Raw genomic sequence first — 14,563 nt, forward strand, 5'->3', positions numbered from 1 at the left:
CGTTATCCGCGGAGTCTACTCTCTGCACCTCTACATATTTCTTCTCAACATAGTCGCGTATGAGATGGAAGCGCCGCTCTATATGCTTAGACTTCTGATGAGACCTTGGCTCCTTAGCAAGTGCTATGGCGCCATTATTATCGCAGTAGAGTGTTATGGCATCTGATGTCATCACGTCCAACTCTGCAATGAATTTCTTGAACCAGAAGCCTTCCTTAGCAGCTTCAGAGGCGGCGATGTATTCGGCTTCCATAGTAGAATCAGCAATGATCGGTTGTTTAGAACTCTTCCAATTTACCGCACCACCATTGCACAAGAATACATATCCAGATGTTGACTTCCTGTCATCGACATCAGTCATGAAGTCTGAATCTGTGTACCCTTCTACCTTTAACTCTGATGATCCTCCAAAGACCAAGAATAAATCTTTAGTTCTTCTCAAGTACTTAAGAATATTCTTCACAGCTGTCCAGTGTTCTTCACCTGGATTCGACTGATATCTGCTTGTGACACTCACAGCAAGAGCTATATCAGGTCGTGTACACAGCATGGCATACATGAGGCTTCCTATTGCCGATGCATAGGGAATCTTGCTCATGCGTTGATCTCTTCAGATGTGTTGGGGCACATCTTCTTGGAAAGATGAATTCCATGCCTTAGGGGTAAGAGACCCCTCTTGGAGTTTTCCATGCTGAACCTCTTCAGCACCTCCTCTATGTACATTTTCTGTGACAGGCCAAGCATCCTTTTAGATCTATCTCTATAGACCTTTATTCCCAAAATATAGGATGCTTCCCCAAGGTCTTTCATGGAGAATTCTTTTGACAACCAGACCTTGACCGAGGTTAGCATGGGAATATCATTCCCAATCAGGAGAATGTCATCTACGTACAGTACGAGAAAAATGACAGCACTCCCACTAACCTTTTTGTAAACACACGGTTCCTCTTCGTTTTTGATGAAATCAAACGTTTTGATTGCGTCATCGAAACGAGTGTTCCAACTCCGAGATGCTTGCTTTAGTCCATAGATGGACCTTTGCAGCTTGCAGACCTTGTGATCTCCATCACTGGAAGTGAAACCCAAAGGCTGTTCCATATAGATATCTTCATTAAGATATCCATTCAGGAAAGCAGTTTTCACATCCATCTGCCAGATTTCATAATTATGAAATGCTGCAATGGCAAGCAATGTTCGGATGGATTTTAGCATGGCTACAGGTGAAAAGGTCTCCTGATAGTCAATGCCCTCGCGCTGACTATACCCTTTCGCCACAAGCCTTGCCTTATAGGTCTCTACCTTTCCATCCGAACCTATCTTCCTTTTGTAGATCCATTTGCATCCAATAGGTACAATACCTTCTGGTGGGTCTACTAAGGTCCAGACTTGGTTGGAATGCATGGAGTCTAACTCTGACTTCATAGCTTCCAGCCATTTCTCGGAATCGATATCAGATATCGCCTCGTTGTAGGTTTTGGGATCCTGTATGTGATCCCTATCTCCCACTAGGAATATTTCCTCGGTATCCTCTTCTAGTATACCTAAGTATCTATCGGGAGGATGGGAGACCCTACTAGATCTACGAGGTTGTCGAGGGACATCGTGTACTGGCTCTTTATGAATGGGTTCTATAGGATCCATGACTCGTTGCTTTTCAGAGACTTTCTCTTCAAGCTCAATTTTCCTCCCACTGCCTCTATCAAGGATAAACTGATTTTCCAAGAAGATGGCATGACGGCTCACAAACACATTGTGATCCTCTGAGACGTAAAAATTGTATCCTAATGACTCTTTAGGATATCCTATAAAACGAGCACTTATGGTCCTAGCCTCTAACTTGTCCGCCTGTAGTCTCTTGACGTGGGCCGGACATCCCCAAATCTTGAGATGACCCAGACTTGGTTTCTTACCATGCCATATCTCATACGGTGTGGTAGGAACGGATTTAGAGGAAACTCTATTCAATAAATAAATCGCTGTGAGTAAGGCATCTCCCCAAAGGAACATAGGTAAATCAGTGAAGCTCATCATGGACCTGACCATGTCCAACAGGGTCCGATTCCTCCTCTCTGACACCCCGTTGAGTTGAGGTGTACCCAGAGGTGTCCATTGTGAGACTATGCCGTTTTCTTTGAGATAGTCCCGGAATTCCCCACTAAGGTATTCTCCTCCTCGATCTGATCGAAGAGCCTTAAGAGGTTTACCAGTTTGTTTTTCTACTTCATTCTTGAACTCTTTGAACTTTTCAAAAGACTCAGACTTGTATCTCATAAGATACACATACCCATACCGTGAGTAATCATCGGTAAAGGTAATGAAGTAAGAATAACGTCCCCTGGCTAGCACATCGAATGGGCCACATACATCTGTATGTACTAGGGCAAGTAATTCAGTGGTCCTCTCCCCATGTCCTACAAAGGGCAGTCTTGCCATTTTTCCTTGAAGACAGGACTCGCAAACTGGATATGACTCGGAAGTCAATGAGCCTAAAAGCCCATCTTTATCCATTTTGTTCATTCTGTCGTCTCCAATATGGCCAAACCTGAGGTGCCACAAATATCTTTGGTTTATCTCATCTCTGGATCTTTTGGATCCTTTGGCACTCACATCTTGCTCGGTAACATTGACAGATACATCCATATGTAAATGATAGAGACTGTCAATCATGAAACCACGTGCGACTATTTTATTTCTTAAATAAATAGAACAGCAGTCTTTGTCAAATGTAAAAACATGACCTTCCTGTGCTAGACATGAAACAGAAATCAAATTTCTGCTAGCAACAGGTACATAATAGCAGTCTCTAAGTATTAAACTAAATCCAGACGGTAGTCGCAGATGGTAGGTGCCCACAGCCACAGCAGCAACTTTTGCCCCGTTGCCAACCCGAAGGGTTACCGCACCTTCCGCCAGCCTTCTACTTTCCTTTAGACCCTGCATGGTAGTGCACAAATGAGCACTAGAACCAGAATCTATAACCCAACTAGAAGTAGAAGAAACCGTTAGATTAGTTTCAATTATGAGCAAGTCTATACCTTCTGAAGGTGTGTCACCTTTCTTGTTCTTTAGGCTCTCGAGGTATGAAGGACAGTTTCTCTTCCAGTGGCCTTCGACATTGCAGTGGAAACATTTTCCTTTGTCGTTAGCACTTTTCTTTTGAACTTCCTTCTTTGGCTTCTTGTCTTTCTTCTGCTTCTTAGCAGGCTTCTTTTTCTTCCAAGTAGACTTTCTCTTGGAACCAGAAGTCAACTCAGCAGCAAGGACATTGCCCCTTGAACCTTTCAAGGCTCCCTCAGCAGTTACCAACATGTTGATTAGTTCAGTCTTAGTGCATTCAATCTTATTCATGTGGTAGTTTACTATAAACTGACCAAATGAATCAGGAAGTGACTGTAGGATCAAATCCACTTGTAATTCCTTGTGCATGTCCATACCGAGCTTCTCAAGCTCCTCTAGGTCCTTGATCATGGTCAGACCGTGATCATGGACAGACTGCCCCTCGCGCATCTTCGCTTTGAAAAGCCTCTTGGACACTTCAAAACGAGCTGTGCGACTCTGCTCACCATACAACTCTTGCAGGTGTGCCAGTATGTCCCTAGCAGTCTTTATATTTTCATGCTGGCATTGGAGTTCATTAGACATGGATGCCATCATATAGCATTTTACTCTAATGTCATCATCCAACCACTTTTTATGCAACTCACGCTGAACATCAGTAGGACGTGCTGGTAGTGTGGGAATATCTGAATCGAGTATGTAGCCTATCTTCTCACAGTCCAAAACTATTTTGAGATTTCTAAGCCAGTCTTTGTAATTGGTTCCGGTCAGTCGGTTGGTCTCAAGAATACGGGTCAGAGGGTTTGAAGCCGATATTGTATCTGCAGAGAGTAAAGATTCTAGTTAGACTTTTGTACTTGATCCTAATCTGTTCTAAGGTCTTTTAGAACAAATGTGACTCCCACTATTTTCTCGAATCCCTTACACTCCCCTGGTAGGGAAACGAAAATCCCACACGACTAGGGTTTCTAATGGGTACTGCGGTTCCACCAATTTACATGCCACCTCACCTAACAGTTATTGGTGACACATAGATGGATGAGTGTACAACTCTTGTACAATGCTTCTCAAGCATGTTGCAGTGTAACTTGGTCTCTAAGCCATGAAGACCTCACCTAACAGTTATTGGTCCCATTTCTTAGTTAAGTCAGACCCACCATATAACCGTAGGAATAAAGTCGTCATTGGGTCCTCACCTAACAGTTATTGGTGCCCAACCCCACCTTTACCCTACAACATCTCATGTCTATAGAGAGGTCCAGCCCCCCGATGCAACTTGACCACTGTGTCCAGCCGAGACAAATCAACATCAGAAAGGCCTTAGCAGCTCTACTACAGTGGAAGACCTATTGACTTAATATTGGTTAATCAGGTCTTAGTGTTTGCAACTTGAGCCCTTCATAAGAGGTAATCGAACAATTGGCCAGGTAAGCAGGTGGGAGGCTCCCCTTACTCAGAGAGTAAGGTCCTAATTAAGTAACCACCTTTCATGCTTTCCTAGATACCAATTAGATCAATTAATCTAATATGACTTGCTCATGTCGGTTCACTCTCGACTTGATTGAGGAGGTTTTGATTTAGGTCTCAATTGGGTTTGCTACATCACATGTAAACCTATCTACCCGACTCGCATTCACATCACATGCAAACGGCTCATCACAGGCAGTTATAATCGCAGCATCAAATTAAAGCTAAACTTTAAATAGGTGATGATCATGGATTCTAATTAGGTCGTATTACAAGCACATGCACATCAATCGATCAAGTGGTCTTCAACTCTTGAATTGGTTCTAAGCCTCCTTGATTCGATCCTTGATCAACTCTTGATCCCATCGCCATCAACCGCTTAGATCACCTTTCATCTCATGCCTTTTCTTTAACTTGATCGTTGATGTACATCACATCACAGAAATACAACCAGATGTAAAATAAAAATAAAAATAAATTACATCTCCTTTTAGGAGGCACGCAGGCCTCTCAAAACATCAAATAAGATGCATGCAAGCATCTGAAAAATTACATGACATCGCAGATCACATCGCAGGTCATTATATTTGATACCAAAAGGGGTTGAATCCTATGATCATCACCGTATGCAACAATTATAATTTTCAGATCTGAAAACTAACTGATTGTATCATGACATAGGTCGCTGATCATGCTAATCATGATTCTAAACTTTGTAATCCCATTAACAATGTAATTAGAATCATCATTTTATCATATAAAAATCAGCATGCAAAAATCAGCACCCCTGAAAAATCTGCATGCAGAATTTTTCAGCATGCATGATCATTCAATTTTCAGATCTAATTAGCCTTTAGATATTTAATTCTTACCTTAATCTACGAAGCCTAGGCTCTGATACCACTGTTGGGAACCCGCCCATGCCGCTGATATTTCAAAAATTAAATCAGATGGCAGCGGAAGAGGCATGTGCGGGATCGACGTTCATCGCATGAACGTCGTTTCATGAACCGTTCGTAGTTAGGTAAGAATTAAAAACTTTTAAAACTATTAGGAAGATCAAATCTTCACCTTGCGCGGGTAGATGATCACCGCAAATCTGAATTCGTGGTTTTGGAAAAGGGTTCGCTTGAAGCCGTTCAAACGTCCGGCCTCTACGGGTATCCACACGAAGCAGAGGACCGATCAAAGCTTTCCTGTCTTCCCGGGGTGCTAGCTCCCTTGCAAAGACTTCTTTTGATGGCTGATCTCCTCTCTTTCAATCAACTCTTGATTGCACTTGAGAGGAGGAAGAAGAAGGATGAAGAAGAGGAAGAAGAAGAATCCCTGCAGCCTTCTTCTCTTTTCATGCGTTGGAGCCAAGGAAGAAGACCAAGAGGAGGGAGACGCCTCCTCTTCTTTTCCCTTTGCTGATGGCGGCTGAACCAAGAGGAGAGGAGAGGGGTGGCCACGGCTTGAAGAGGAGGAAAAGCTTCACCTTGGGCGCCGGCCCTAGTCCTCCTTTAATAAGGATGAAGGGCTCCTACAAGTTAGGAGCCCTTGACAACTTTCCAAGAGGGGGCGCCGGCCCCCTCTCTCTTCATGTCGCACCTAATCAAGTGGAGAGGGGCGGATGCCCCTCTTACTTGGTTAGCCTAATCCTCTTCCAAAGAGGATTAGGTCCCTCCTTCATGGTTTAATCCTAATCTAATTAGGATTGGCCAAATTGGGTTCAATCTATGCTAGTCCTAATCCAATTAGGACTTGAATGAACCATGACTCAATTGAACTCTTCAATCCTAATCCAATTAGGAGTCATGTTAATTAATTAATTTAGACTTAAGGAATCCTAATCCAATTACGATTTGTTTAATTTTAGTCCTAATCCAATTAGGACTCTATTTGAATCCGAAGTCCTAATCTAATTAGGATTTCTAGGAATCCTACTCCAAGTAGGAATCCTATTTTAATTCAAAATTCCTAATCTCATTAGGATTGTAGGAATCCTATTCCAAGTAGGAATCCCAGTCCTACTCCAACTAGGATTTCCAGTCCTAATCCAATTAGGACTCTAGGAATCCTACCCGAAGTAGGACTCTTATTTTAAGTCCAATTAATTAATTCCCTTTGTTCCTTCTTCAACTTCTTATCAATCAAATTGATTACTTGTGATTCCTAATCACGATTTCAACCATCGGATCGGTCAATACTTCTATTGTGTGTGACCCCATAGGTTCTATTCTGACTGGTAGTGAGATATATTGTGATCTCTATCTCAATATCATTGAAAACTCCTTTCAATGGGTTGGAACGATTCCAACTCAACTCATTAGGGTTTATCGATCATCAAGATAATCCCTATGAGTCCCACCATCCACCAGTGACACCTAGCAGCATGTAGTGGCTACCCAGCAGAATGGAATGATGAACCTCTAGGTGCAGTTAACATGTGATACAGTCCTACTATCGTGGATCCCTACAGGACGGAGGTCATGGACAACTCGTCAAACCCCATCGTCTGTCATATGTCAAGATTTATTCGACTTGAGTTCGATAGTGGAAAACTCTTTTTTCACTTTATATTACTGCCCTGGCCAAGGTCTTAGAACTCAGTCTAACAAATCACATAGGATCACTCCTCTTCTATCAAGGTCGATAGATTCCTTATAGGTGCATACCCTACTCCTACAGTGAACCTACTGCAGCCAATCTACACTGCATGGACCCATATGGCTAGAGACCATGTATGTGTGCAGTCAAACTACAATAACCTCACTGTGAGTAGCCGAAGCACCGCAGGTCAAAGGACCAGTCACACTACTGCAACATCAAGCAAGTCACTGACGAGTGGATAGACATCCAAGTGACTTCTTGTCTTGGTAACGCTCAGTACCCTTGTTCTCTAACAAGCACCTGCACTATCACTTCAGTGTCCCTACACTGTGGACTCAAGTCTCGTCCATCCAGAAGGAAAGTGATCTGTGCACTGATCGGATCGATCACCGTCCTCGTGATGATCCATTGATCAGGAGCATTTAGAAATTAATCACCAATGATACATGGCTCAAATTCTCAACTCTTGAGAATATGTATCATCATCTTATTAATTTCTTGGACGATTCATAGACACATAAATAATATGAATGAAAAGATGCCTCTTATTTATTCAATAATAAATGGTCAAGTATAAAATTATGTCCCTAGAATTAACAATGTGTCAGCCAGATTGGCTTCTAGGGCATACATCTAACAATCTCCCACTTGCACTAAAGCCAATTGGTCATATATCTTAGGCCCATCTTCTCAAGGTGGGCTTCAGTCTTTTGCTGACTCAGCTGCTTAGTGAACGGGTCTGCCACGTTATCCGCGGAGTCTACTCTCTGCACCTCTACATATTTCTTCTCAACATAGTCGCGTATGAGATGGAAGCGCCGCTCTATATGCTTAGACTTCTGATGAGACCTTGGCTCCTTAGCAAGTGCTATGGCGCCATTATTATCGCAGTAGAGTGTTATGGCATCTGATGTCATCACGTCCAACTCTGCAATGAATTTCTTGAACCAGAAGCCTTCCTTAGCAGCTTCAGAGGCGGCGATGTATTCGGCTTCCATAGTAGAATCAGCAATGATCGGTTGTTTAGAACTCTTCCAATTTACCGCACCACCATTGCACAAGAATACATATCCAGATGTTGACTTCCTGTCATCGACATCAGTCATGAAGTCTGAATCTGTGTACCCTTCTACCTTTAACTCTGATGATCCTCCAAAGACCAAGAATAAATCTTTAGTTCTTCTCAAGTACTTAAGAATATTCTTCACAGCTGTCCAGTGTTCTTCACCTGGATTCGACTGATATCTGCTTGTGACACTCACAGCAAGAGCTATATCAGGTCGTGTACACAGCATGGCATACATGAGGCTTCCTATTGCCGATGCATAGGGAATCTTGCTCATGCGTTGATCTCTTCAGATGTGTTGGGGCACATCTTCTTGGAAAGATGAATTCCATGCCTTAGGGGTAAGAGACCCCTCTTGGAGTTTTCCATGCTGAACCTCTTCAGCACCTCCTCTATGTACATTTTCTGTGACAGGCCAAGCATCCTTTTAGATCTATCTCTATAGACCTTTATTCCCAAAATATAGGATGCTTCCCCAAGGTCTTTCATGGAGAATTCTTTTGACAACCAGACCTTGACCGAGGTTAGCATGGGAATATCATTCCCAATCAGGAGAATGTCATCTACGTACAGTACGAGAAAAATGACAGCACTCCCACTAACCTTTTTGTAAACACACGGTTCCTCTTCGTTTTTGATGAAATCAAACGTTTTGATTGCGTCATCGAAACGAGTGTTCCAACTCCGAGATGCTTGCTTTAGTCCATAGATGGACCTTTGCAGCTTGCAGACCTTGTGATCTCCATCACTGGAAGTGAAACCCAAAGGCTGTTCCATATAGATATCTTCATTAAGATATCCATTCAGGAAAGCAGTTTTCACATCCATCTGCCAGATTTCATAATTATGAAATGCTGCAATGGCAAGCAATGTTCGGATGGATTTTAGCATGGCTACAGGTGAAAAGGTCTCCTGATAGTCAATGCCCTCGCGCTGACTATACCCTTTCGCCACAAGCCTTGCCTTATAGGTCTCTACCTTTCCATCCGAACCTATCTTCCTTTTGTAGATCCATTTGCATCCAATAGGTACAATACCTTCTGGTGGGTCTACTAAGGTCCAGACTTGGTTGGAATGCATGGAGTCTAACTCTGACTTCATAGCTTCCAGCCATTTCTCGGAATCGATATCAGATATCGCCTCGTTGTAGGTTTTGGGATCCTGTATGTGATCCCTATCTCCCACTAGGAACATTTCCTCGGTATCCTCTTCTAGTATACCTAAGTATCTATCGGGAGGATGGGAGACCCTACTAGATCTACGAGGTTGTCGAGGGACATCGTGTACTGGCTCTTTATGAATGGGTTCTATAGGATCCATGACTCGTTGCTTTTCAGAGACTTTCTCTTCAAGCTCAATTTTCCTCCCACTGCCTCTATCAAGGATAAACTGATTTTCCAAGAAGATGGCATGACGGCTCACAAACACATTGTGATCCTCTGAGACGTAAAAATTGTATCCTAATGACTCTTTAGGATATCCTATAAAACGAGCACTTATGGTCCTAGCCTCTAACTTGTCCGCCTGTAGTCTCTTGACGTGGGCCGGACATCCCCAAATCTTGAGATGACCCAGACTTGGTTTCTTACCATGCCATATCTCATACGGTGTGGTAGGAACGGATTTAGAGGAAACTCTATTCAATAAATAAATCGCTGTGAGTAAGGCATCTCTCCAAAGGAACATAGGTAAATCAGTGAAGCTCATCATGGACCTGACCATGTCCAACAGGGTCCGATTCCTCCTCTCTGACACCCCGTTGAGTTGAGGTGTACCCAGAGGTGTCCATTGTGAGACTATGCCGTTTTCTTTGAGATAGTCCCGGAATTCCCCACTAAGGTATTCTCCTCCTCGATCTGATCGAAGAGCCTTAAGAGGTTTTCCAGTTTGTTTTTCTACTTCATTCTTGAACTCTTTGAACTTTTCAAAAGACTCAGACTTGTGTCTCATAAGATACACATACCCATACCGTGAGTAATCATCGGTAAAGGTAATGAAGTAAGAATAACGTCCCCTGGCTAGCACATCGAATGGGCCACATACATCTGTATGTACTAGGGCAAGTAATTCAGTGGTCCTCTCCCCATGTCCTACAAAGGGCAGTCTTGCCATTTTTCCTTGAAGACAGGACTCGCAAACTGGATATGACTCGGAAGTCAATGAGCCTAAAAGCCCATCTTTATCCATTTTGTTCATTCTGTCGTCTCCAATATGGCCAAACCTGAGGTGCCACAAATATCTTTGGTTTATCTCATCTCTGGATCTTTTGGATCCTTTGGCACTCACATCTTGCTCGGTAACATTGACAGATACATCCATATGTAAATGATAGAGACTGTCAATCATGAAACCACGTGCGACTATTTTATTTCTTAAATAAATAGAACAGCAGTCTTTGTCAAATGTAAAAACATGACCTTCCTGTGCTAGACATGAAACAGAAATCAAATTTCTGCTAGCAACAGGTACATAATAGCAGTCTCTAAGTATTAAACTAAATCCAGACGGTAGTCGCAGATGGTAGGTGCCCACAGCCACAGCAGCAACTTTTGCCCCGTTGCCAACCCGAAGGGTTATCGCACCTTCCGCCAGCCTTCTACTTTCCTTTAGACCCTGCATGGTAGTGCACAAATGAGCACTAGAACCAGAATCTATAACCCAACTAGAAGTAGAAGAAACCGTTAGATTAGTTTCAATTATGAGCAAGTCTATACCTTTTGAAGGTGTGTCACCTTTCTTGTTCTTTAGGCTCTCGAGGTATGAAGGACAGTTTCTCTTCCAGTGGCCTTCGACATTGCAGTGGAAACATTTTCCTTTGTCGTTAGCACTTTTCTTTTGAACTTCCTTCTTTGGCTTCTTGTCTTTCTTCTGCTTCTTAGCAGGCTTCTTTTTCTTCCAAGTAGACTTTCTCTTGGAACCAGAAGTCAACTCAGCAGCAAGGACATTGCCCCTTGAACCTTTCAAGGCTCCCTCAGCAGTTACCAACATGTTGATTAGTTCAGTCTTAGTGCATTCAATCTTATTCATGTGGTAGTTTACTATAAACTGACCAAATGAATCAGGAAGTGACTGTAGGATCAAATCCACTTGTAATTCCTTGTGCATGTCCATACCGAGCTTCTCAAGCTCCTCTAGGTCCTTGATCATGGTCAGACCGTGATCATGGACAGACTGCCCCTCGCGCATCTTCGCTTTGAAAAGCCTCTTGGACACTTCAAAACGAGCTGTGCGACTCTGCTCACCATACAACTCTTGCAGGTGTGCCAGTATGTCCCTAGCAGTCTTTATATTTTCATGCTGGCATTGGAGTTCATTAGACATGGATGCCATCATATAGCATTTTACTCTAATGTCATCATCCAACCACTTTTTATGCAACTCACGCTGAACATCAGTAGGACGTGCTGGTAGTGTGGGGATATCTGAATCGAGTATGTAGCCTATCTTCTCACAGTCCAAAACTATTTTGAGATTTCTAAGCCAGTCTTTGTAATTGGTTCCGGTCAGTCGGTTGGTCTCAAGAATACGGGTCAGAGGGTTTGAAGCCGACATTGTATCTGCAGAGAGTAAAGATTCTAGTTAGACTTTTGTACTTGATCCTAATCTGTTCTAAGGTCTTTTAGAACAAATGTGACTCCCACTATTTTCTCGAATCCCTTACACTCCCCTGGTAGGGAAACGAAAATCCCACACGACTAGGGTTTCTAATGGGTACTGCGGTTCCACCAATTTACATGCCACCTCACCTAACAGTTATTGGTGACACATAGATGGATGAGTGTACAACTCTTGTACAATGCTTCTCAAGCATGTTGCAGTGTAACTTGGTCTCTAAGCCATGAAGACCTCACCTAACAGTTATTGGTCCCATTTCTTAGTTAAGTCAGACCCACCGTATAACCGTAGGAATAAAGTCGTCATTGGGTCCTCACCTAACAGTTATTGGTGCCCAACCCCACCTTTATCCTACAACATCTCATGTCTATAGAGAGGTCCAGCCCCCCGATGCAACTTGACCACTGTGTCCAGCCGAGACAAATCAACATCAGAAAGGCCTTAGCAGCTCTACTACAGTGGAAGACCTATTGACTTAATATTGGTTAATCAGGTCTTAGTGTTTGCAACTTGAGCCCTTCATAAGAGGTAATCGAACAATTGGCCAGGTAAGCAGGTGGGAGGCTCCCCTTACTCAGAGAGTAAGGTCCTAATTAAGTAACCACCTTTCATGCTTTCCTAGACACCAATTAGATCAATTAATCTAATATGACTTGCTCATGTCGGTTCACTCTCGACTTGATTGAGGAGGTTTTGATTTAGGTCTCAATTGGGTTTGCTACATCACATGTAAACCTATCTATCCGACTCGCATTCACATCACATGCAAACGGCTCATCACAGGCAGTTATAATCGCAGCATCAAATTAAAGCTAAACTTTAAATAGGTGATGATCATGGATTCTAATTAGGTCGTATTACAAGCACATGCACATCAATCGATCAAGTGGTCTTCAACTCTTGAATTGGTTCTAAGCCTCCTTGATTCGATCCTTGATCAACTCTTGATCCCATCGCCATCAACCGCTTAGATCACCTTTCATCTCATGCCTTTTCTTTAACTTGATCGTTGATGTACATCACATCACAGAAATACAACCAGATGTAAAATAAAAATAAAAATAAATTACATCTCCTTTTAGGAGGCACGCAGGCCTCTCAAAACATCAAATAAGATGCATGCAAGCATCTGAAAAATTACATGACATCGCAGATCACATCGCAGGTCATTATATTTGATACCAAAAGGGGTTGAATCCTATGATCATCACCGTATGCAACAATTATAATTTTCAGATCTGAAAACTAACTGATTGTATCATGACATAGGTCGCTGATCATGCTAATCATGATTCTAAACTTTGTAATCCCATTAACAATGTAATTAGAATCATCATTTTATCATATAAAAATCAGCATGCAAAAATCAGCACCCCTGAAAAATCTGCATGCAGAATTTTTCAGCATGCATGATCATTCAATTTTCAGATCTAATTAGCCTTTAGATATTTAATTCTTACCTTAATCTACGAAGCCTAGGCTCTGATACCACTGTTGGGAACCCGCCCATGCCGCTGATATTTCAAAAATTAAATCAGATGGCAGCGGAAGAGGCATGTGCGGGATCGACGTTCATCGCATGAACGTCGTTTCATGAACCGTTCGTAGTTAGGTAAGAATTAAAAACTTTTAAAACTATTAGGAAGATCAAATCTTCACCTTGCGCGGGTAGATGATCACCGCAAATCTGAATTCGTGGTTTTGGAAAAGGGTTCGCTTGAAGCCGTTCAAACGTCCGGCCTCTACGGGTATCCACACGAAGCAGAGGACCGATCAAAGCTTTCCTGTCTTCCCGGGGTGCTAGCTCCCTTGCAAAGACTTCTTTTGATGGCTGATCTCCTCTCTTTCAATCAACTCTTGATTGCACTTGAGAGGAGGAAGAAGAAGGATGAAGAAGAGGAAGAAGAAGAATCCCTGCAGCCTTCTTCTCTTTTCATGCGTTGGAGCCAAGGAAGAAGACCAAGAGGAGGGAGACGCCTCCTCTTCTTTTCCCTTTGCTGATGGCGGCTGAACCAAGAGGAGAGGAGAGGGGTAGCCACGGCTTGAAGAGGAGGAAAAGCTTCACCTTGGGCGCCGGCCCTAGTCCTCCTTTAATAAGGATGAAGGGCTCCTACAAGTTAGGAGCCCTTGACAACTTTCCAAGAGGGGGCGCCGGCCCCCTCTCTCTTCATGTCGCACCTAATCAAGTGGAGAGGGGCGGATGCCCCTCTTACTTGGTTAGCCTAATCCTCTTCCAAAGAGGATTAGGTCCCTCCTTCATGGTTTAATCCTAATCTAATTAGGATTGGCCAAATTGGGTTCAATCTATGCTAGTCCTAATCCAATTAGGACTTGAATGAACCATGACTCAATTGAACTCTTCAATCCTAATCCAATTAGGAGTCATGTTAATTAATTAATTTAGACTTAAGGAATCCTAATCCAATTAGGATTTGTTTAATTTTAGTCCTAATCCAATTAGGACTCTATTTGAATCCGAAGTCCTAATCTAATTAGGATTTCTAGGAATCCTACTCCAAGTAGGAATCCTATTTTAATTCAAAATTCCTAATCTCATTAGGATTGTAGGAATCCTATTCCAAGTAGGAATCCCAGTCCTACTCCAACTAGGATTTCCAGTCCTAATCCAATTAGGACTCTAGGAATCCTACCCGAAGTAGGACTCTTATTTTAAGTCCAATTAATTAATTCCCTTTGTTCCTTCTTCAACTTCTTATCAATCAAATTGATTACTTGTGATTCCTAATCACGATTTCAACCATCGGA

The sequence above is a fragment of the Phoenix dactylifera genome, chromosome 14 (assembly GCF_051530095.1).
Source record: "Phoenix dactylifera cultivar Ajwa chromosome 14, Ajwa_hap1_PhDact_Kaust_v1.1, whole genome shotgun sequence".
In the NCBI taxonomy this organism is placed as follows: Eukaryota; Viridiplantae; Streptophyta; class Magnoliopsida; order Arecales; family Arecaceae; genus Phoenix; species Phoenix dactylifera.